The sequence below is a fragment of the Chinchilla lanigera genome, unplaced genomic scaffold (assembly GCF_000276665.1).
Source record: "Chinchilla lanigera isolate Chin_1 unplaced genomic scaffold, ChiLan1.0 scaffold00007, whole genome shotgun sequence".
Classification (NCBI taxonomy): Eukaryota; Metazoa; Chordata; class Mammalia; order Rodentia; family Chinchillidae; genus Chinchilla; species Chinchilla lanigera.
In genome coordinates, this window is record NW_004955408.1 from 7,401,247 (window position 1) to 7,424,673 (window position 23,427).

Consider the following 23,427-nt stretch of genomic DNA (forward strand, 5'->3'; position numbering starts at 1 on the left):
GGCATCTCTGCTTCATTCTGTCTGTCTTCTTTACTACCGTACAACTTCGGGTCAAATTCCTGCTAGCTCCACATTACTATTTAATCACTTAAAGAACATCTGCATAAAAGCTGTAGCACAAGGTTTATTGGTGCTAAATTTACCTAACCTATCTCATCGTCTTCAAGACTGAAGATGCCAAAGTAAGAGATTTGCAGGGACATTCAGCCACAGTGAGTGCACAGAAATCTCCACTGCCATAAGCTTTGCATTCCAGCAGAACCTATGCAAAACTGAGGCTGCCCAACCAAGCAGGATCAGTGATCTCAAGGGAACTGAATTGACTCTCATGAAATAACAAATTCTCTGGAGCTATAAAACCAGAACTGAGGGCCTGGGATGTAGCTCAGTGTTGCAGCACCTGCCTGGCAAGCATGAGGTCATGAGTTTGCTTCCAGGTGCCAAAAATGAAAAAAAAAAAAAAAAAAGAACTGAGATAGTAATCATCCAGACCTCACCCTACCTCAGCAATCCCATAAAACCTGACCTTTTCCCTTGGTTAACTAGCTAGTCTGATCAAAGCTTTGCCCCTTCAGGAGCTTGGGATTTAGGTCAGTGGCAGAGCACCTGCCTGGCAAGCACAAAGTCATAAGTTGGATTCCCGGTACCGGAAAAAACAAAACAAAACAAAAAGAACGCTATGCCCCTTCAGATTTTCTGTTCCTGCTGAAGTCTCTTCCCCATTTTCTCTTACTTTCTAGTCAAAGCCTTTGCCTATAAATCTGTGCTGTCACCTCAGTTTTAATTTCCAGCAACAGGGAAACAAAGACTCATGCTATCTGGGACAGGTATTAGTATCTTTAAACAGAAAACAACAATGAAGACTTTACAAATGATCATGATAATTATTTTTGTAAGGAAAAATGTAGAAATTTTTTTGACGTTTGTTTTAACTAATATATTTATTTTCCTCACAATGATCAAATCTCTTTTAGTTATTAAATATAAAGATGCACTTGAAAAGGAAGGCCCTGGTACAATGTCTTGCATACAATAGGAACACAAGATATGGCTGCTATATCATTATTGTAATAATAATGATGATTATCTCGTTATTGTTATTGGAGAGAAACAGCACACTCGCAAGTGAACAAAGAATTTCAAGTTTGAAAGAATAGAGTCTGATTCCTCAGTATCGAGTCCCCAAGATTATGCTACATAGGTGTGCCTCAGTAGTCACGGGTTCAATGGGATCTTAGTGTCAACCTTAGTAATCTCTACTGTAGGAATCATATCCGCTGATCTAGAATATTTTGTTAGCATGATGCATGAGACACAATGAGCATTTCATAGTGCTCAACCACTTGTAATATTCTCTCATGGTGAATTTGTAAAGCTGTTTTACTTGTTTTGAACCATTCTTCCTAATCACGTCTAATTTCTTTTTCGTCATTTCTTCCCAGGCCTCCTACTACACCTTACTCTGATATTATCCCTTTGCTGCTTATTGCTAGGTGTTTGGATCCTTCCATTCACCGTCACTAGACTTGTGAAATCCATTGCCTTTGATCTAGCGCCTCTGCCTGCCAATCAGAATGGATTCTAGAAAGCCAGTTGTGGAAGAAGGCAAGCTGGTCATCAGAAGGAGAGAACTGCAGTGCTTCCTAGGTCTTGCAGCCAGGTCACCAAAGGCTCAGAGTGCTAATGAGGCTGCTTACTCAGAGTTGGATTCCTACAGGTTTAACGCATACCAATCGCTCTAGGTTCCTGGGTGGCTGCAGGATGCTCAGAAATGTGAAGGTGAATCTGTCTGTCTGTTTGTCTGGCTGGCTGCTGCTCTCCCCTCTCTTTTCTAAGAGAAAATATAGACTCCATAAAAGTAACTGCAGTGTGCAAGACAGGAGTATGCCTTCCATCACAGCAGCGGGCAAAAGGAAGGAATGAACCATCTTGAAGAAGGCGGCAGTAGAAAGCCATCCAATAATTAAGATCCTGTGAATGTGTTCTTCTTTGTACACTCATAGAACTGAACTTGTTCTTTCTCTTTAACATACTCCTCCCCACTTTTAATATTTTATCATTTAACATTTATGGAACTCTTCCTATGTGCCAGGCACCATCCATACATGTTATATATTTCACTTGTATGGCTCATTTAATCTTCACAATACTGTCGTGTCAATTATGATCATGCTCATTTTATAAATAAGAAAATGAGGCAAACAGAGGTTAAGCACATTGCCCAAGATGATACAGTAGAACTAGGATTCTTTACACACATGTACTGTAAGCCCTTAGCCTAGGAAAGATTCTGCTCCAGGAAAGCATTTGCAACTTGGATTCCTTTGTAAGTCTAACCCAGTGAGTCTTATAAAGTGCATTTGTGAAAGTTTGCAACTCGAACACTCATAAGTTGGCGACTTATTTTATTTGACATCAGGTAGTGTATCAATTCTTAATTTAGAAAAATGCTTTTCCCATTGTCATGGTTCAAGAAACAAATTAATTCCTTATGAAAACATCCTGTATATCAGTTCTGTATTGATGCCTGGAGCAACTTTTTGAACCCTGTAACATAATATCTTAGGTCTCATTTCTGCTTGAGTTGTAAGAGATTCAATACTTCATGCAAATTTATATTGGTTCTAGAAATGTTGCCAAAACACCTAAGCAACAACTTTAAAATTATTTCAGCTTTCCTCTCAAACATTTTGGAAGTGTATTTTTGTGATCTTCACAGTAAACTTATTACACTGCTTTATAGTGCTTATGAAATTTATGAATGTATACAGTTATGACATTACAAAGCTCACAAATAAAATTTGCCAGCAGTATTTTCCCAACTATTTTATTAACCAGGAACATCCATTCCCTCTCTCTCCTTTTTGGTCATTAGGTCTCCATTTTCAAATAATATGTTTATTTTGCTATGTCTTCATTAGCCAAAATTATACCAAAGCTATTGTCTTCCTAATATGGAAATTTTGGATTCTCCTAAATCTAATTCATTTATCTCCAACTCTTTCCTTTTGCTTAGTTATGTAATATGGTTTGGTTAAATAGAGTTTAGATTAATATGAATAAGTACAGTTTGTAATAGCTTTCTTATTCTTTTGTTGCTTCTGTGTGCTTAACATTATTATGTCTTCTATACTTCCTTACTTTGTACAGTAAAGTTTCAGTGAATTAGCTGAAATGTGTAATCATTTCATTTATCATTTTCAGAAGACATGCCACCTAGACCTATGCATCTAACTGCTGCTATATATTAGAGCTCTCCAGGAATGCTGAGTACTTATTGTGTATTCAGCAATACACAATTACTGTCTTTCAGGAAAATTGTTTATCTCATTTCCATACTAGATCTACTCTTTCTTAGACTTAGTGCCTTCACTCTTTCTATCTGATATCACATTTCATAGCATGTATCCTCTATAACCTCCTGAAAAAGGGTATAAAAGGAAAAATGCTCATTAAATTTCCATATGTGCTTTTACACTTGACTGATAATTTAGCTTAGTAGAGAAATAGAGGTTGAAATTAATCTTCCCTGAAATTTTCTTAAATGTCTTCTAATTTTATGTGACAACTGGTGTTACTTTATTTTTTCCCCCAATTCCTCCAGTCCCTTCCCCACATATTCTTGAGCTCTTTCTATGTGTTATTTTGAAACTTACTGAAGCTAACATTGCCAATTCTTTCAACCTAGACTACTCTGCATTTTCTCTTCCACATTCCTTTTCCATCGTGTTTGGGATAACCGTCATCAAGGAAAGGAACAACTCTTTTATTTGTTTCCTTATTTTGCACTCTTTGCTTCTATTTTATCTTAAAGACTTACTTAACTTCATCTTTCAATTTTCTACTGAATTTTTTTTTTCAACACTAGTATAATGATCAGAAGCACAGATTGCCCGGGTTCTATTTCTGACTGTACCAGTTAGTATTTCAATGGTGATAACAATATTAGCTAACTTCCAGGGTTCTTAGGAGGATTAAATGAGTAAAATTTAAATTGCAGAAGATTGCATGGCATATAGTAAAATGTTATAGAGTTGATTTGAATTTAAATAACTATGGGCCTTCCCAGTCCCAGCTATCTTTACCACTGGTGAATAGCATGAAATTAAAAAAAGTAATACTGTATGTGAATTTCAACTTTGTCTCTGCACTTCTCTATATGCATTAATTCCTTGTAAAACCTGAAAGGATGGCTTGTCTCTTCATTTAGTCTTCTCTGTTCCAAGGTCATTACAATCCTCCCAATAAACCTAGAGGCGTAAGTATATTCTAAGGAAATTCTTTTCCACTATTTTTCAGATGTTCTACAGTATACCCAGTTTATAAGCCACATATCTGTGGATGAAACATCCACAGGAGAATACCCACATTAATAATACCACTCTGAATCTTGCCTTTTGTACCCGGCAAATTAGCACTCCTTAACCAGAGGAGGGATGACTTCAAGTCAAGCAAGTATATATTCTACTCTTGCCTGTTAGGTTGGTGTACTTTGAAGCTCAGAGTTGGTCTAAAGATGATCTTAAACTCAAGACATTTAGGGTTTAACAGATGCAAAAATAAGTCTTTTAGAGCTCCCCTTATCTGATGAAAAGCAGAATCTTTCTCAGTTCTTTTCCATAAATGCATTTTAATTCCAAAAAGGAGATCAAGAGTAAAACTACTCCAAATCCCACAGAAAGGTCATCCCCATCTGTATATCACGCACAAAGCATTATCACCAACTTTCTTATCTCCTGTTTGCTCCGTGAGAGGCCTCCTCCTTCCCTTTTCTTTAGTGTTAGGTATAGCAGCCTCTCCCTTTGACAACTGATGAGTTACTTCTTTTGTCAAATCTATTGTGCAGGCAAATGGACTTCTGTTTCTCCTGTCAATCTGTCTTTCTTCAAGTTAATTCACAGCCCCAGCCCCAAGTACAGAACCTAACCAGGTAGAGGAAAGTTTGTCCTTCATGACTGCAGCATGCAGTCCCCTTCAGTTGGCCGTAACCTTCTAGTCCTCCTTTGCAAACCCACTCTTCCCTTGCTCGCTGTCTCGGCGCTACAGGGGTGGGCACAGGGCATGGCTGTGACAGGGTTGCCAGAGCTTAGAAATCCCTTATTTCATTGACTGGTTCAGAGGTGAACCTATTTCAGTTAATCAACAATAATTTGGGGACTCTGCTTGATGTGTAAAGAAAGACATGTTTTCTTTTCCCATGATACAGCACACAAGATGTGATTGGTACCACAAGAAGATATCTTTCCCGGGAATAAAGGCAACCAAAGGGACAGACAGAGAGGACAGAGAAAGTACTGACCATAGGTTTTAAGGCTGGTTTCACTCACACTGGAAACTACTTACCTTGGGAATTTTCATTCATGTAAGCTAATTTTTTTTTTTTTTTTTGGTAAGAATTTTGAGTTTTCGTGTTCAAGCAAATTAGTCCTGACTAACTCAGTGGGCATGAATGCTGCGGGCATAATAGCACATCTGAACTGAGTTCATCCAGTAGGAAAATATCTGATGGAAATAATGCCCAATCTTAAGAATTTCTGAAAAACACTGGTTATGACAGGCAAACTCCTTTGTAAATTGACCTTGGCCTAGATAATAAAGGAACACTTTATTCAGGCCAATCCTCGAAAGTATATTCTTTCTTCAAGGGGATAGGATTAAAGGGTAATGTCTTCTTCTCAGCTAAACATTTAGAGTCATCAAGATTTTTTTTTTTCCCTAGCATGGTAGATGCAACAGAAATTATATGGCCTTGTGATACATTAAGAAACAATTGGTTTAAAAAGAAAAAAATATTTCAAAGAACTCAAGTACAGAAAAGAAGAAAGAAGAATGAATTTGGTGTAAGGACATAAGCATTGAAATCAGACTAGTCAGATTTTGAATCCTGTTTCTGTCACTTGTTTGCTATATACTCTTGAATAGTTTACTTAATTCCTTTACATTTCTTCACTTGCATTTATCAACAGTTGCTACAACTGACAGATTTCTGGGACAATTACACCAATTGCTATATGTAAAAATTTAGCATCTTTCTTGACACTGTTATTACTTATAGCATACCGACTAGATAAAGTTTCAATCTAAATATGCTTCCTCACAAAATGTTACATTGGATGTGATTTTTCCCCATCACATGTTCTACATTAGATTTTGCTTCTTCTCTCTGACATACTTAAACAAGATGTGTCTACTCTCCCTTTTGTTTGAGAGTTACAGTTTTGAACAAGAATCTTTACAAATCAGAAATCTTCTTGTATAAAAATAAGAATGTTAGTACCCCAGTAGCATAGAGAAAAATCATCCAGGTGGAGTTCTTTTTTTCTTTCAGTGCTCTGTTGCAACAAGTTTCTAAAGAGGCATTTACTTTTGTGGATGCACAAGAACCAATCCATAGCAGATGCATTAGCTACAGCTATCAGAGGAGTGGTCCTTCATTAAAAGTAAACTCAGCAAACAGCTAGGCATACAACAAACCAAATATAAAACCATAAATCTCAAATGCAAATGCACATGAAAAAGGAGCAGGCTAGCAATGTGGAATTTGCTTCCTTCTTTGTTTTCTTTTTGTTTTTTGTCACTATTAGGAACTGAACCCCAGGGCTGTTTCACTGAGATATATGCCTAGTCCTTTTTAAATTTTCTTCTTTTGAGACAAAGTCTCTCCCCATTGCTAAGTTGCCCAAGTTAGGCTCATACTTGTGATCCTCCTTCCTGAGGTAATGAAATGCTCCAAAATTGATTCTGGAGTTAGATGTTCATATTTGTTAATATACTGAGAATCACCAAATTTTACACTTTAAGTGATTTTATAGTACGTTAATTATATATTTATTTAGATATACCTGTCAGAAAGAAAAGTAAGTATAATTTCAAGGCTTAGTTCTCTTGGTTTACATCTATACAACCATCACATACACATGAGTAGGGCAGAAAAACAGAGAGAGACACCACCAACTTGATCAGATTACATATTATGTGCCAGGTTCTTTCATATGCATTTTGCTATTGTATTTAATTATCACAACGAATCAGTAGGCATTGTTTTTATTCTCATTTGTTAGAAAAGGATACCAAATTTCATAGTTAAGAACATCATCTAAGGTCACAGTCAACCACAGAGTTAGCAATGAAACCATACTTAGTGGTAAAAAAGAAAGTTTGAGGATCAAAATAACAAGAAAGTATTCATATATGCAGATTTCACACCTTTATCAAGTTCATAAGTAAGAATAAAACCATTTAAAATTAGTCAGAATTCCAAAATGAGAAAAGCTTGAGCTAGGACAAGAAAACATGGGGTTCCAGTTGTTGGAGAGATATCAGCTCATAAGTCTGTGCATTTTATATATGTATGCATAATGATTATGAACAATAAGAACTGTTAATTCAATTGATTTACTATTTCAACTAACTAAACATAAAATTAACATAATGGTGTTTGAATTTAATCAATGTTTTTGTCCAGCTTATAGTTCATATATCCAATTTACCTACTCTTACTTTAGGTAAATTCTTGCAACTTGTTGGATCCTGTATGTTAATGAATTGATTTGTGTGTGTCCATGTGTACATGAACTTATAAGGAATGTGAAATTGCCCTGGTAAGGAATGTGAAATTATAAAACACTAAGCCTACCTGAGCAACTGTAATGATCCAACTCAATTTTTAAAATTTCCCAGGTGTATAAAATTAAGACTAAATAGGCAAAGATCTTCTTGAACATACAGTACTACTGAAGAGAAAGTCAGACTGTAGGAGAATGTCACGTTTTGGCAATGTCACACAGAAGCAATTGTTTCATTTTTTCTCTCTTCTGGTGTTTCAAGTACAAATGTTTAGCACTTTCTTATGAAATGTTTCCCAACATTTTTGTCGTCGAAGACCTACTATACTATCTAACCACAGTCTTGATTTGTTATGGTGTCTATAGCTTACTCTAAAATACTCTAGTGTAGACTGTATAACTTATGCAGGCTTGGGAGTTTTCATTTATAAACTGAGAATATCTAGTTAATGTTTTCAATACCTTTATTGTGAATACATGCTTTCAGGACTGTGTTTGAAAGATTAATCAAAAGCTCACACAGAGTTTAGCTCCTGATATCTCTAAGCAAAATCTAAGGTTTGGTTAAGTACCTTAAAAGAGACACAAATACTCTGTGAGAATATACAAAATCTAACATATTTAGATATAGACAACTAAAAGATTAGGATTCAGAAGTATCTCAGTTCTGATATTTATGTAGATATAAGTCACTGGACTCCAATCTAAAGGTTATAGATAACCATTATTAGGTCTTGTATACTTGTAAACTTTTCATAGCCAGAAAATCATTAAAAATATGTTTTAAGTCAGGTACAGTGGCAAATATCTGTCATTTCAACACTAAGGGAGGCTGAAGATCTCAAGTTTGATTCCTATTGGAACAATTTAGTAAGTTCCTATCTCAAAATAAAAAAAAAACATAAAATGGTCTGGGATGTAGCTCAGTGATACAACACCCCTGGGTGTGATCCTCAGTTCAGGGCAGAAACATATCCCACAATTGTAATAAATTTGGGCATACTTATGATATATTTGACTTGCTTTCGGAGTGCATGTTGTTCAGCTGTAATGTCACGCAGGAAAAAATGTATATGCCCTGACCCACCTCTAAATCATAGAGGAAACTGATATTAACCAAAAATGCTCAACAATCCCATGAATTAGATTCACCCAGGCAAATTTGCAGAAGCAATCTTTGAAATATTTTGATGTTTGAACACTTCCTGGTTGAATACCATCAGGATGTTTTAGAAGTAGATTCGAGAGTTAAGTAGGGGCTAGAAACTAATCCAATGGTTCCTGCGCTTACTGGGGCTGGACTTGTCAGAAGACACTGTGAGGGCATAGGTAACAGTCTGGTCTCAGGGTTACTGAATTAGAATCTGAGAGAGGGGACATGGAGATTTATATCTCTTTTAGTTTCCTGGGTTTATGTCTCCTGGTGGAATGAATGGATAAATGAACAAACAAAAGAAAGACAGACCGACTAACCAGGCAGAGACAGGAATAAAAAATCAGAGACAGATCATGGAAAATATTGTGTATTGGGGTATGAAAGATGCAACAGGAATTCTAATTAAATATCTCCTTGTAATCTAAGAGGGAGCGAGTACCATTGGATAGACCCAGTCCTTTCACTGGAACTGAAAAATTAATCATACGCTCACAGCTTACCTTCGCCAAGTCTCAATTAAAGCCCTCGCTAGAGTTTGTCTCAAGTAAATGAATTCTAGTTATTCCTTGTAACTCCTGTTGGCAGAACATGGGACATTTACCATCTGTTCAGCTTTGCATTGGCAATAGGTAAACACTGGCGAGTCCCCCAAGGCAGAGGAGCAGAAAGAAGTAACAAATCACAGGACGGAGGGTGGGGCTCCATAATTCTGGCTTTTCCATCCATGGAAAAGGATGTCTACAGCTTGCTTAGCTAGCTGGGGCAAGGATCAACTGCCAGGCACCACACCAGTGCAATTCTACCCTTTGAAAATTCAGAAATATTTCTTACAACTGTTTTTCATACTTTACATTTTCCCCAAGTTTTTAGATGTACTTTAAGTGTAAGGTTAACTGAGAGATTATTGTTTATCAAACCTTGTATGGCTCTGTGTGAGATTCAAGGTTCTTTGCACTCATAAAGCCTAGAGACTAGAGGGTATCAATTGAATGGCCATGGACAGAATTCTAAGTTCTACGATAGGAATAACAGGTGTTTGGCCAGCATCTAGGAAGAGCTGCTTAATGGGGCTAGGGTGAGTGTTTTCTCAGGAAAGGTTTCTGCTGGAATTTCATTGGAACAGAGGGTTTAATGGTAGAAAGAGGGAATGTGACTTGAGAATTTTCAAATATTATAAACAATGTCAATGTGCTTGGCACACTGAAACACAGGTGGACAGAGCTGAATTAAAGTTAGGACAGAGCTGAATTAAAGTTAAGAAAATACTTAATGTCTGGACACTCAAGGCTTTCTCAGGCTCTGCTTAAGAGTTGGCACTTTATCCTAATATTGGAGATAATAAGAGCTGTCATTTGGCCATGGTTTCCTACTCCATATGTATCCAACTATTATTCATTCAACAAAGATAAATAGCACATTTTGCATTTGACAGCACAGCTATAGGAAGACATTAACAGCCATGAACAAACAGAAGATGAATGCATTCTTATAAAGCAGGATACACACAGAAACACACACACACACACACACACAAACACACAATTTCTGATGATGACATACAGAGAGGACAATATAATGACTGAGGCAGAGCATGCAAGTCTGTCTTTGACAGTTGAGCCAGAAATGACCTCTCTGAGGTAGGGCCCTTAAAATAAGAGAGATTTTTGAATATCTGTGTGAAAGGTATTCCTGGGAAAGGAAACTTCAAGGGCAAAATATCTAGCTGAAAAGGAACCTGGAATGTAAAGGAAAAGAAGAGACACTGGTATAGCTTTCATGTAATGATCCAGGGTGAGTACGCTTGGATTGGAGAATTAATATTAAACACTCCCTGCTTTGCTCTGGAAACGCAGCCCTGAAATGAAGGGAATCTTGTCTCTTCCCATCCTCTTTCCTGCTCAGCTTCTTTGCTTTGACTTTTCCTAATACACAGTTTCTGTCTACTATTTTTTTCCTTTCCTTTTTTCTCCCTGTAATACTGGGAATGATCCAGGGCCTTTGCATTGAGCTACATCCACAGAGATTTTATTTTAAAACAGGGTCTTGCTAAATCACTAATTTTCCCGGGCTGTGGCTGAACATACAGTCCTCCAGCTCAGCATCCCAGAGCAGCAGGATTACAAGCATGTCCCACCGAGCCTGACTCTCCTGATTTCTTTATTTATCCTCAGGTCCCTTGTCCTTCTTGATGTCCTCTGGGAATCTGGTGGCCACCTCACCTTAGTGTTCCTAAGATTTATCCAGTTTTAATCCTGAAATTGCCACATCTCAGGAATCCCCTTCTTCCCAGACAAACGAGACCAGTTGGGCACCATATGGAGGAAGTTCGCCCTGATCATCCCACACCTGTAATATCATAGGCACCAAAACTGATTTCTTATACCAAAGTTCCTTAAGAGATTGGTCTGAGAGGTAGGGAGAGGCCAGATGGCCAGAGCTTTGTGGATCATGGCAAGGAGTCGAGACTTTAAGCAAGAAATAGCAGGGTTGGGCCAGAAAGTATCATTGATATATTATTACTTACCTACTGCTGCATTCCTCCAAAATGTAGTGGTTAAAACACACATTTCCAGTCATAGTTTTGCCTGTCATGAATTTGGGTAAATATGGCTGCAAAATTCTGGCTTGAGCATCTCCTAAGGCTGGTGTCATGTGTCAGCTGAGTACGCTTACATTTGAAGGTGCCACTAGGCTGGAGTACTCACTTCCAAAGAGGCTCACTCGCATGGCTTTCAAGATAGTCCCTGCTGTTAGAAAACCTCAGTTTCTTTTGGTGTGGATGATTCCTCAGGGTTTCCTGAATGTCCTCACAATATGGCAGCTGGAAGACCCCAAAACAAGTGTTCCAAGAGGTCAGGATCAAACTGAAAGCTTTTTATCACTAGGCTCAGAAATGACACACTATCAACTATCTCACAGTGCCAAGAGTATTATTTTGATCATAGCTCTGATGTGTTGCACAATGAGACTATATGAGTGCAAAATAGCAGGAAGTGAAGGTTACTGAGGACCATCCTGGAGGGTGGCTATCACAGATGTTCCTCCTACTTCAGGCTTATTAATTCAGCAAAGAACATTCTGTGCCAGAACGGTTAAATAAATTAGTTAATATGACATCTCCTGTTAATTTCTACTAGTAAGCCCACAGTGCTGGAAAGTCATACCCGAAAACTGTGAACTATGAATCTGTTTTCAAAGGGGATAGAGGGGACTAGGACACTAAGTACATGCTCTTAAACAATGACTGCCTTCAAACATCTTCAGACCTCTGTGAGTCAGCTTTTTTCATCACTGGGCCACAGTACTCACTACCGACAACTTGAAGGTGATGTTTACTTTGGTTCATGGTTTCAGAGAATTCAGTCCATAGTTAACTATCTCCAAGGTAGGAATTTCATGGCAGAAGGCTGTGATAGAATAAAGATGCTTAGTTCACGGTGGCTGGGAAGCAGAGGAGAGTAACTGCCAGAGAAGGAGTGAGAGACCAGATATATACCCAGGATCACCCTTCTGTGTGACATGCAGACACAACAGTGTGATTTACTTATCCTTTGGTTGGGGCCCAAGCCAATCAAGCTGACATCCCACCTAAACCATCACATACCTCCACTCATGGAACTAGACAATTGTGTAATGCTAATCCAACCGTCCATTCCACCAATACTCACTAGCCAGCGGATGTGAGGCACATAGACAGTAAGGAAGAGTTCTACTTACCAGGACTTGGGCTTTTTTTGATTGTTTACCTTGGAACCTCTAGTGGTGAACTTTGACTATCTTTACAAAAGACTCATGGAAGTCTTAGCCTGAGAAGATGAGCTATGGCCACTACCTAAAAATATCTCACAAGTAAAAGAGATGTCTAACAATATTCAGAAAATACAAAGCTCTTAATCTAGGAGTCTTTGTGAAAATAGGAGGACAGAATACTTGAAGGGGAGTGACTGGGAAGATGGAGTTCACAGAGACAGCAGGGCCCAGATGTGTAGGGCCTGTAATAAAGATGAGGACTTTGGGTGATTTTTCAGTGCAGTGGAAGGCACAAGAGAATTTCAAACATGGAGAAAAGATAATCTATAGTTCTTTTTAAAAGACTGATTTACATGTTGTTGCTTGTCTTTAGTCAACCAAATGTATGTCTGAAGTGCTATCTTAGGTGTTGCCTTCTCCTGTCTCATTTCATACAGCCTCTACTGTAATACCTAAGCACTACTTCTAAAATAGCAGTTTTTTCACTCTTTCAACTTGAGGTCCTTTAAATGCATTATTTATATGGTCTGATGCGATAGTATATAGTATATGTGTCTTAGTTACTTCCTCATTACTGATAACACAATACTTAATACCCACAAGTCCAAGAAGGAAAGGTTTATTTTGGTTCACAGTTTGTAGAGGTTACAGTCCACTTGCTCCAAGATAAGGCAACATGACAGATGGACATGGCAGGGAGAAGGAGCTCATGGACACCAGCTGGAAGCAAAGAGTGATCAAGGGAGGAGGGAAAGAGACAGGTCCTTCCAAGCCACGTCCCAATGATCCACCTCCTCCAGCCAGGCTTCCCCTCTCTACATCACAATGGCTATTAATCCATTAGTGAACTAATACTAATGAGTATCACAACCTTATGATCCAATCGCCTCGCAAAGGTCTCACTTATGAAAGGATGAGGGCCCCTCAGAAGATATTTAGATATAAAACGTAATATTCTAGGCCTGGCCCTCAAAAGATTTATGCCATCCCTTTATGTAAAATGTATTACTTCCATCTATAAAAGTCACCAGTCTCAAAATTTTCAGCATTGCTGAAAACTCCAAGTCCAAAGTCTTCTCTGAGATTTAAACAAAACTTTAACAATGAGTCCCTGTAAAAATCAAAACAAAGTTAAATACTGCTGACATACAAAGGCATAGGGTAAACATTCCCATTCCCAAAGGGAGAAGTAAGGGAATACAGAGGAATAGGACCAAATGAAGACTGAAACCCAACACAGCGAGCATTAAATCCTGTTGTAGTTCCATGTCGAGCACTTGGGGCAAGTTGGGGTGAGATGTGAGCTCCCAAGGGCTTTGACAGGTCCACCTAATGCACTTTGATGGGTCCACCTAATGCCAGTGGTTGCAGTGCTTTTGCCTTCTCTTTTGTGTGGGCTTTGCTCACTCCTTACAGCTTTCTTGACATGTTCCATGTTTCTGGCTCTTTCAACATGGTGACATCTGGTGTACTTTTGCCTTCACATTTATAGCTACACACACTGTCCTCTCAAAAGCTCACTGCCTGGCCTCCCAAGATGCCTTCTGAAACTGAAGGAGAAACTTCCCTGACCCTTGCATTGTGCATATATATGAATAAAACCAGCACCACCCCATGACTGCCAAGGTCTGACACCAATGTGAGCAGCAGCTGAGCCCTTGTGTATCTTGCTGGTGGTTGTAGAGGCCTCTGAACACCTTGTTGGTTAAGGACAGTGAACTGAATCCTGGGAAATCAATTCCTATCCCATAGGCTGCTGCTATTCGGGAGCACAGTGCCCTGGGACTTGCTACTCAAACCAAAGTCTTTCACATTTTCACCCTTGAGTGTGTGAGGGGTAGGACCTTTCAAATTATTACCATCCCTTCCAGACATCCTTTCTTGTGTCCAGATCCAGATTCAAAGTACTTGGCTTCTTTTTAGCAACCAGGTTAAGAAATAAGACTCACTGTGAAACTTTGTATTGTCTATTCCATCTTTTCAGGCTCTAACATTAGTAGAACTTCCTTCTTGACCAAATTGAAAGCCTTTAAAATCAGTCAACTATTATTTTGCTCTTAATTCTCAAGGTAAAGCTTGTTAAAATCTCCCAACAGTATCCATGCCAACACTTCAACATTAGGCTGCCTTGAACTTTCCTGAGTCAGATTATTAGTCTGCTCCTCTTAAACTCAGGTACCCTCAAAGTCTCAAGACAAGAGTGAAATGGAGATATAACCAGAAGTCCATATAACCAGAAGCCCGACTGCCAATGAGGTCCTTGTTCCCAATGGAAATTTTCTGAGGCTGGTCTTTTCTATCTGATTTTTGTTCTTTTAATTTCTGACTAGAATTTTCCATCAAGCTTAGCTTAAAACATTCTAGGGTTGCTCCTCCAGCCAGCATCTCTAAAACATTCCAAACTAGTTCCAAAAGCTTCTGAATCATAAAGTCAAATAGCATCACAGCAACAAACCCACTTTTGTATCATTTAGGGTCTCCTAAAGGAACAGACAATATAGTCTGTCTGTCTGTCTATCTATCTATCTATCTACCTACCTACCTACCTACCTACCTCTTACCCAGCTTTCGGATATGTGAAGGTTTACAATAGGTGCCTGAAGAATCAGAGATAGAAGAATATAAAAGGGCTATATATGTGCTGGAAAGTTGGAAGATCCAGTAAAAAGTTGAATGTCTGGAGCCCACTGTGGATTTCCATGTGAGTACATTAGGGTCCATACTGGAAGGCTTAAGAGTCTGGCCTGGAAGGTGGAGGAAGCTATGCTGGAAGCCTGGAGAGGGACATCCAAATGTGGTGAAGCCTCCAGCTCCTCCAAGAAGTGAAAGCAAGACTTGTTTCTTCTTTCCCTTTTCATTCCATGCAGGCTATGAGCTTTTTGGTTCATGGCACCCATGTGATTTTCCCTCTTCAGTAAGTCAATCATTCAGATACACTCAAAACTGTGCTTAACTAATCCACCAGATGTTTCTTGTTCAAGTAGATCCTTCAATTAAATCACAGTGTGTGGACAAAACATTACCTACTCTCTCTTCTCAAGAACAGTCTCCTGTTTTGGGCTGTGCTACGGTCATAATACAGCACAGAATAGATCCTAAATTGATATTTGGTACATGAATCTCAAATGTCAACCGAGGATTTTTTACAGGTCCCCTTCCCTTCCACCTCTGTAGCATTTTGGTGACAAATGGTAACAGCTGTATGAATGAAACCTGACAATTTGCATAGTTACTGTATATGGAAAGTTGAGAGCGATTCTTCAGCAATATTTGTAGTTGAGAGGAAAGAATGTCATGATTACTTAATGGTGCCTGTCTTAGTCACTTTCTTTCTCATTACTTGGACAAAATACCTGATACCCATAACTAAAGGAAGACAAGATTGTGTTTTTCTACTTCACAATTTTTAAAGGATTAAGTCTATAGTCAGCCCACTCCAAGGCAGAAAGGGCATGGCAAAAGGGTCTGGTAGATAAAAGTTACTCACATCATGGTGACCATGAGGCAGAGAGAAAGGAGGAGTCAGAGAAGAAAACATACATTTCCAAGTCATTCCCCCACTGAAGTGCCTCTTCTGACCAAACCCTACCTCCTAACATCTAGTCAGTGCTGAACTCTTTAGTGTATTAATCCACTGCTAAGTAAAGCACAACTACGATCCAATTACCTTCCCAAAGCCTGACATGTGAACTCATGTAGATCCTGGAAGTCATTCTAGATCCAAGTCATCACAATGTGGATCATTCGCATGGGGGGAGAATATAATGTCCTGCTAGCTGTGTATCTTCCATCTGTGCAAAGGCGTTCAATTTCATCTTGGTTATGGCTCCTATCACACTCAGGTTTTTGATTATGTGTGTCCCTGCAATATTTACTATATTTAATAGGCAACTTTTAAAGGTCAGGGCTCCCAGCGATATGCCTTACTTATTTCATCTTCCAGATTTGATAATGCTACCTTATTTGTATTTTACAAGAAAACCGTGGAAGATAATGCATTTGAATCACAGACAATACCACCTAGTCCACAGGATGTGGGGGAGAATGTGATTTGCTTTTGTCATGATAATTGCAATAATAATTATAAATACTATGTATGTTTAATACTTAGCATAAAGGTAAAGAGTCACATGCAGTAAGTATCTAAAATAGCTTTTAAATAAACCAGTATGAAGTTGTTCTGGAGACTAAAAGCATGAGCAAAATGTGACATTACACAAGCTCTTCCTGTTTTTTTAGCAAACACACCTCAAAACCATAAGTAAATGAGATTCCAGCTTCATGGGGCTTTGGCTAAACTTGCAGTAGCATTTGGAGAAGTTTGTTGGAGGCATAAACTCTCAACAGAAGGGTAAGAAAGTCCAACACTAAAAGGATGAACTGTGATTCACTAGCATGCCTGGATGCAGGCTTATTGCCAACTAGGAGGGAGAACTTTCAGCGACTTGCATCTCTATTGTTACTGTCCCATTTCTTCATCATGAATTCCACAGAGCTCTGCATGACCTGTGCTGAGGTCCCTGCTGCCTGAAAGCCTTCATTCTGCCAGCTCCTTAGACAGAGACCTTCAGGGACACAGACCTTCAGGGATAAGCACAGGTGTCCATTTTCTGTCTTGGTGAGAACACCATAGGCGTACACGCCTGTCTTCATCTCAGGGTTGCAACGTACAAGCTGTTTCATTTCCCTTCATCAGCCCGCTCCCAGAGAGTCACTACCCTGGATATATTAAATGGGAGTTCCTACTCCTTCTAAGATTTTGAGGGACCACCTGTAATTACTCTGCTATTTGGCTATTGAAGTCATCGTATTTAGGGCATTCAAAGTGCATCCCGGGGCTGGGGATTTAGCTCAGCGGCACAGTGGCTGCCTGGCAAGCGCAAGATCGTGAGTTAGATTCCCGGTACCGGAAAAAAACAAAAACACACACACACAAAAAAAAAAACAAAGTGCATCCCCTCCCTAAGGACGAGAAGAAATGGTGTTATAATATAAATATAGGAAATAGAGGTAGTTCCACTTGGAGAAACATAGAAATTATATATGACACTACACATACAAGTAAGGAATTCTTTGTGCCAGCCAAGCATTGCAGAAAATAATATTAATCTTCCACCCTGTGCTAAGCATAACGTGAGGACACTTATGAGCCATGAAACGAAATGAGACGTGATCTCCACCTTCAGGAATCTTATCCTCCATTAGGGGGAAACAAAACATATTGAGAAGTAAGAAAACCGATGCTTACAACCAAGGGAAGACCATTTGAATCCAAGGCAAGATAATACAGCGAAGAATCCAGATAGACTACGGCGTGAATCTCCACTCTACTGCTGTCAGCAGTATGATTTTGGGCAGTTGTTTTTCTACTTGATACTCAATTTCTGTCCACTGATAGTACACCCCACACTTCAGTGAGGTGTCACCAGGGCTAAATTTAAATGTAGTATATTTTATAATATACAAATATGTAATATAATACAGTGCTAAGCCCTTTACTTCAGCACCAACAACAGATCACTCACTGTGTCCATTCTCGCAGCAAATATTCACTGTGAACACTGCTAGATGTTAGAACAACAAACACAGTTTCAGCTTTCATGCATTTGCATTCTGGTAGAAGGATGATAACACCTAATATCACTTAGGTCATTACGTGTAGGAGGTATAACAATGAAGCAAGCAGACAGGTAAGCTCAGTATTTTCCAATCAATAAGACATATGAAAAAAATCACAAAATCTAGTGTCAATAAGACATGTGAAAAAAATCACAAAAGCTAGAATTCAACTGGCTTTTCAGAGAAGGCATCCTTTGAGCTGAACTACAGACAGTTTGAAAAATCCTGCTATGTAAATATATGAAAACAGAGTGTTCCAAGCCAACTCAACTCAATACATTTCAGACGTTATTGGGAATATTAAAACCATTCCTTATTTCATGGAACAGGCTATTCAATGTTGAGATGTTTGGGAAAGTGGTAACTCTATAGAGGGAAAATCAGAATAGGATACACTGAGTAAAGGAAAGTCTGGAGCTGCCTGTTAAGAACCATGAGTTTTAGCTAAATGTGGTGGCATATGCCTGTAATCCCAGTACTTGGCTGATGCAGGAAGATCCCTGTGAGTTTGAGGCCAGCCGGAGCTACAAAGTGAGTTCAAGGCCAGCCCAAACTTCAGAGTGAGACCCTGCCTCAGAAAGACAAAGAGGAAAAAAAAATTGAATGCTATATTCAAGAACAAGGAGTTTTTAGTAAAGATAAATAAAAACACTATCATCACATTTCAAGAAAAAGGACTGTAAGAATGTAACCTCTGTAATTTATTTATAAACTAATTATGACTGCTTTTGGCAAATTTGGCAAATTTGAGTAGTCAAGACAAAGACCATCTAGCCAAACACACCTAAGATATTTACTATTAGTTCTATAGATAAAAAGATTTCATGTCTTCTTTAGAAGATGGAAAGCACACTTAAATAGATGATACAATTGGGGCTCTCAAGCTTGCGTGAGGTAGATTGCACTGGGAAGCCCGCTTAAAGCAAAGAAACCTGAAGACATCCATCCTGCTCTAGCTCCAGAATCTAATATGCAGTCCAAGACATCTGGTTGGTTCCACTCAAAACTTGCTTTCTGTGATAGCTCTGAGATTTCAGAGGGCTTCTTCTGCATAAAATAATTAATATCTTCCTTCACTTTACAGACAAAGAAATTAAAGAAATAAATAACGTCAAAGCTAAGAGTAAACATAAGTCTCTCATGACTTCGATTTGATGTTGTGTTCTATCGATATGTCACAGGCACACTCAAATGTAGGGTTTCCACCTACCAACCCACAACAAAGCTAAAATATAGAGGATGCTTCTTTCCTTGGCATTAGGAAAGCTTCAGTTAAGTCTCACACTTATAATCACTGACACTTTGTCATAATTACCCACCAAACAACAATTTTAGGTGGGGTCCTGCTCTCACCCATCCACAAGTCTACTCAGTCCTGGAAAACACAAGAGAAGGCCCATGGGTAACCACCTCCCCAGCAACCACTGAAAGCCTCAAGGTTACACATATCTCCATGAGCTTTAGACATGTCTAAAGGCATGCCTGTTCCAGCCAGTCCATCCCATGTGGAGAGGAGAAATCTTAACTTTTAAGAGGTTATTGCTTCTTTGTGCATATCAGAAAATCTAACAAGGGAAAAGGATTTTCAAATCTTATGCATAGTAGAGATAGAATGATGATATGATCATCATGAACAGCAAAGCAAGAATCAATACTCAGAGTTCATCTATGGAGAAATAGGTGGTGAGGAGCTTGACCCCTGAAGACATGGATATTCAAGTTCTGCCTCTGCCACTCACCAGCTATATGACCTTGAATAAAACAACTTCTTCATCTGCAGAATGGGGACACTGTAGAATTCACAAGATTCTCAAGAGAACTAAAGGAATTGCAGCAATTTGTGCAAAGTGGTCAGGAGGATGTCCCTTACTAGAAAGCACTTGTCAATAAAAAGAAGATACTAATGGTGTTGATGAAAGTGATGTGGTAGGGGTTCTGGCTTTGATTATTATCAACCAGATGACTCTGCACAAAGCACTGAGACCTCCTGAGCTCATCTTCTTCTGTAAAAGAAGAACAGTAATATTTTCCAGTTTGCAGAGCTACTATGAGGATCACATGACATTAGAAAGATTAAGTATGTAGTAAAGATCCTAGAATTAAAAGGTCACTAAGTGTCATTAAATTAAATAAAATCAAACAAAACGTTAATATTTACTTGGCCAATGGCAATAACTTTTTAGAAAATTTGCAAAAATGTTACAGCTATGAAAATGCCCTCAACACGCTAACTTGCTCTGCACATATTACAGCTCGTCAGGATTACTACTCAGCTGAGGAAGGCCGTCTAGAGCCTGTTTACTTGGCCTGTGATTTGCAGGTCATTCATGGAGTTGAATGCTTCATTGCCCAGGTGCTGTGTGAGGCTAGGGATTAATTAACCTTTGATCTATGGGTTTTAATTATTGTTCTCAAGTCTCACCTAATATTTGCAATTGACTCCTAAAAAACCATATGGTCTAGGATGAGCATTTGGGACTGAAACATATTGGCAGAATGGCTCTTCTGTGTGGCTCCTGTGATTAGGTTTGTGGAGAGAAAAGCAGCACATGCAGCTGGGGTATGACAAGTTTCCAGACTGAGAACTCAAACTTTGCAGTTTCAATTTGTCCATGCACAGATGTGCATTCTGCACATAGGTATAGAGATGCCCATACCAGGGCGGCGTGTTTGACACCATAATATGCTACAAAGAACATGGGTTCTGAAGTCAAATATAGTCCATGTTCCTCTCCCTATTACTTTCGTGAACTTAAGCAAGTTACTGGGCCCTAGTGGGCCTCAGATTCCTTACTTACATGGGAATAATAAAATCTACCTGGAAAGGTTATGGCAAGGCCAACAGATGAAATATGTGAACATCTAGCCATAATTAACAATTAGTGTAAGTTTAAAGCCAGGTTAGTACTATGACTTTTTAAAAGAACCCTGTGCTTTGTGTATGACCCTGAGTTATTTAGTTGAGTCTCTGATTCACCATTAATGAAATGAAATTAACCGTATTTCTTCATCTGGCCCCAGTCTATTTTTTCTCCCAGTACTGGAGACTGAATCCAGGGTCCTTCTACTGAGCTACATCCCCAGACCGAACAAACAACTAATGGGCCTCCCTTTCCCTACCCCTCCTTGCTTCCCTCAATCCTTCTTTCCTTCCTTTCATTTGAGATAGGATTTAAGTCACCCCAAGTTATCCAAGCAGGGTTTAAACTTGGATTCTCTTACTACAGCTGCTCAGGGTTCTAGAATTACAGGTGTGCACCACCATGCCTGGCTCCCTGCCCTAATGTTCTAACCTTGTCCTGCCTACATGACCTAGCCAAATTTCTCCCCATTTCTAATCTTGCCAGATCTAAAGTGGTTGCCAGAGTGATCGCCAGACAGACTAACTTTGTTATAATCTGATCAACGTGCTGAATCACACCCTCCCCAGCTCCTTGAGGATAACTAGAAAGAACCATAAAAGAGTAAAAAAAAGAGATAGCACCCAAATTCCCAGGAAATTTCATCCCATTCTCAGGAAAGACATAAACACCCTTCTTCCTTATGTCTTTTTTATACTTCTGTCTCTATCTCTATCTCCATCTATCTCTATCTCTATCTCTATCTCTATCTCTAATGTCTAACTCTGTCTCTGTATCCTCTGGCTCCCAATAGATTGAGAAGTTGATTTACAAGTTTATTTTCAGCTTCTACTTCTACTATCAACAAAGAATGAAAGTCTCCTTTGTTGCTTAGCTGGTGCTCAGCCTTGCTGTTGATTTTACAGTTCTGAGTGGTAAAAAAGGACCAAGTTTGGGGTTAAAAAAGGTAACCATATGGTTTACCTTATAGATTTCATTCCTTTTGCAAATATTTATCAGGTTCCTTTTCTGTAGGAGGAACTAGGCTACAAGAAAAATAATGATAAATAATAAAAATGACAATTCTTTTTCTAATAGTTTAAGGCCAAAGGAAAGAGTAAATAAACAAGGGTCAATAAATAAAAGATGACTACATCTGAAGACCATAAAGTGGAAACCTAATTTGGAGTAGGAGATCAAGGACTGACTTTCAAAAGAAGTGGCATTTCAGTTTAGATCTTAATGAGTACCTAAGGATGGCATGAAGAATGCCACAGAGAACCACATAAATAATGACCCTATTGAGTATTCATTCATTGTTGAATAATTAATGGGAACCAACTACCCCCTAGGCCCTTGGGATATAGTGGTGACAAGACAGATAATTTCTGGCTGTGTTGCTTATATTAGAAAAAGAATAAGGAGGATAATGCATTTAAATGGCTTAGCATTAGGTATGACACAAAGACCACACTCCATATCTAGCTAATAATAATTAACATCACTGTAGGAGTTATAATAATTATAAAATTAAGAATACATGCCCCTACAGCAAAACAGCTATGTCCATTCAAAGCAAACCATTACAAGAATTTTTCTTTTTTGATTTCTTGATGGGTGGAGAAGGCCTCACATGAGGAAGAGAAAATATACAACTGTCTGAATTAGAAAAAGAAACAATTGGAACATTCAAATTTTTTATTAGGGTTTAAAACATTGTTTACTATTCACACTGACCTTGGATTTAACCACCCAATAGAGAAGAAATTTGGGCTCCAGCATTAAGTAATTAATCATCCATATCTTTCATCTCTCCTTCAAGCTGGAGCAATGGCAGAAGGCTTTATTTAACTCCTGAAGGTCCTGTGCATTCCACTTTGGAGGGGTACAGTGACCACTTTGCAAGATTATAAGAAAAAATTTAGCCTCTTGCATAGAAACAGTTAACATTTCCCTCTAAGGGCCCCAGAGAATCAGTCATTTGAGTGCGAGGGGCAGTGATAGGGAGGAGATAAATAGATGATTTTAGAAGTAAGCAAGTAATTGTCCTTCCCTAAGATAAAGGTAACTTTTGGAAAGGTCTTCTCTATGCCAGTGTTGTAGTCAAGGTTAACAAGGGAATAGATTTAATATAGGACACACAATTTATAGGATTATTTTATAGTATTCACCCAAAAAGTCAAATAAAAAAGAGTGTGGGTGATCTGTCCACACACTAGAGACCCAAGGAATCCAGTTGAGGGCCTGAGTCCCACAGCAATGTCCTGCACATGTCTAGCTGAAGACCTAGAGCCCATGGCAATGTCCTCCACAAGTCCAGCTAGAGGCCTAGGGCCCACAACAATGTCTCCTGCAAGTCTGTACCACAAATCTACCCTGGAAAGACCCAAAAGTCAGTGGAGGAAGCTAGAAAGTCTGAACCAGCTGGATGAAGGATCTGTGCTAGCAGGCTGAGGGATCTGCACTGGGGCTAAGTGAGCTCAAGGTAAGAACCAGA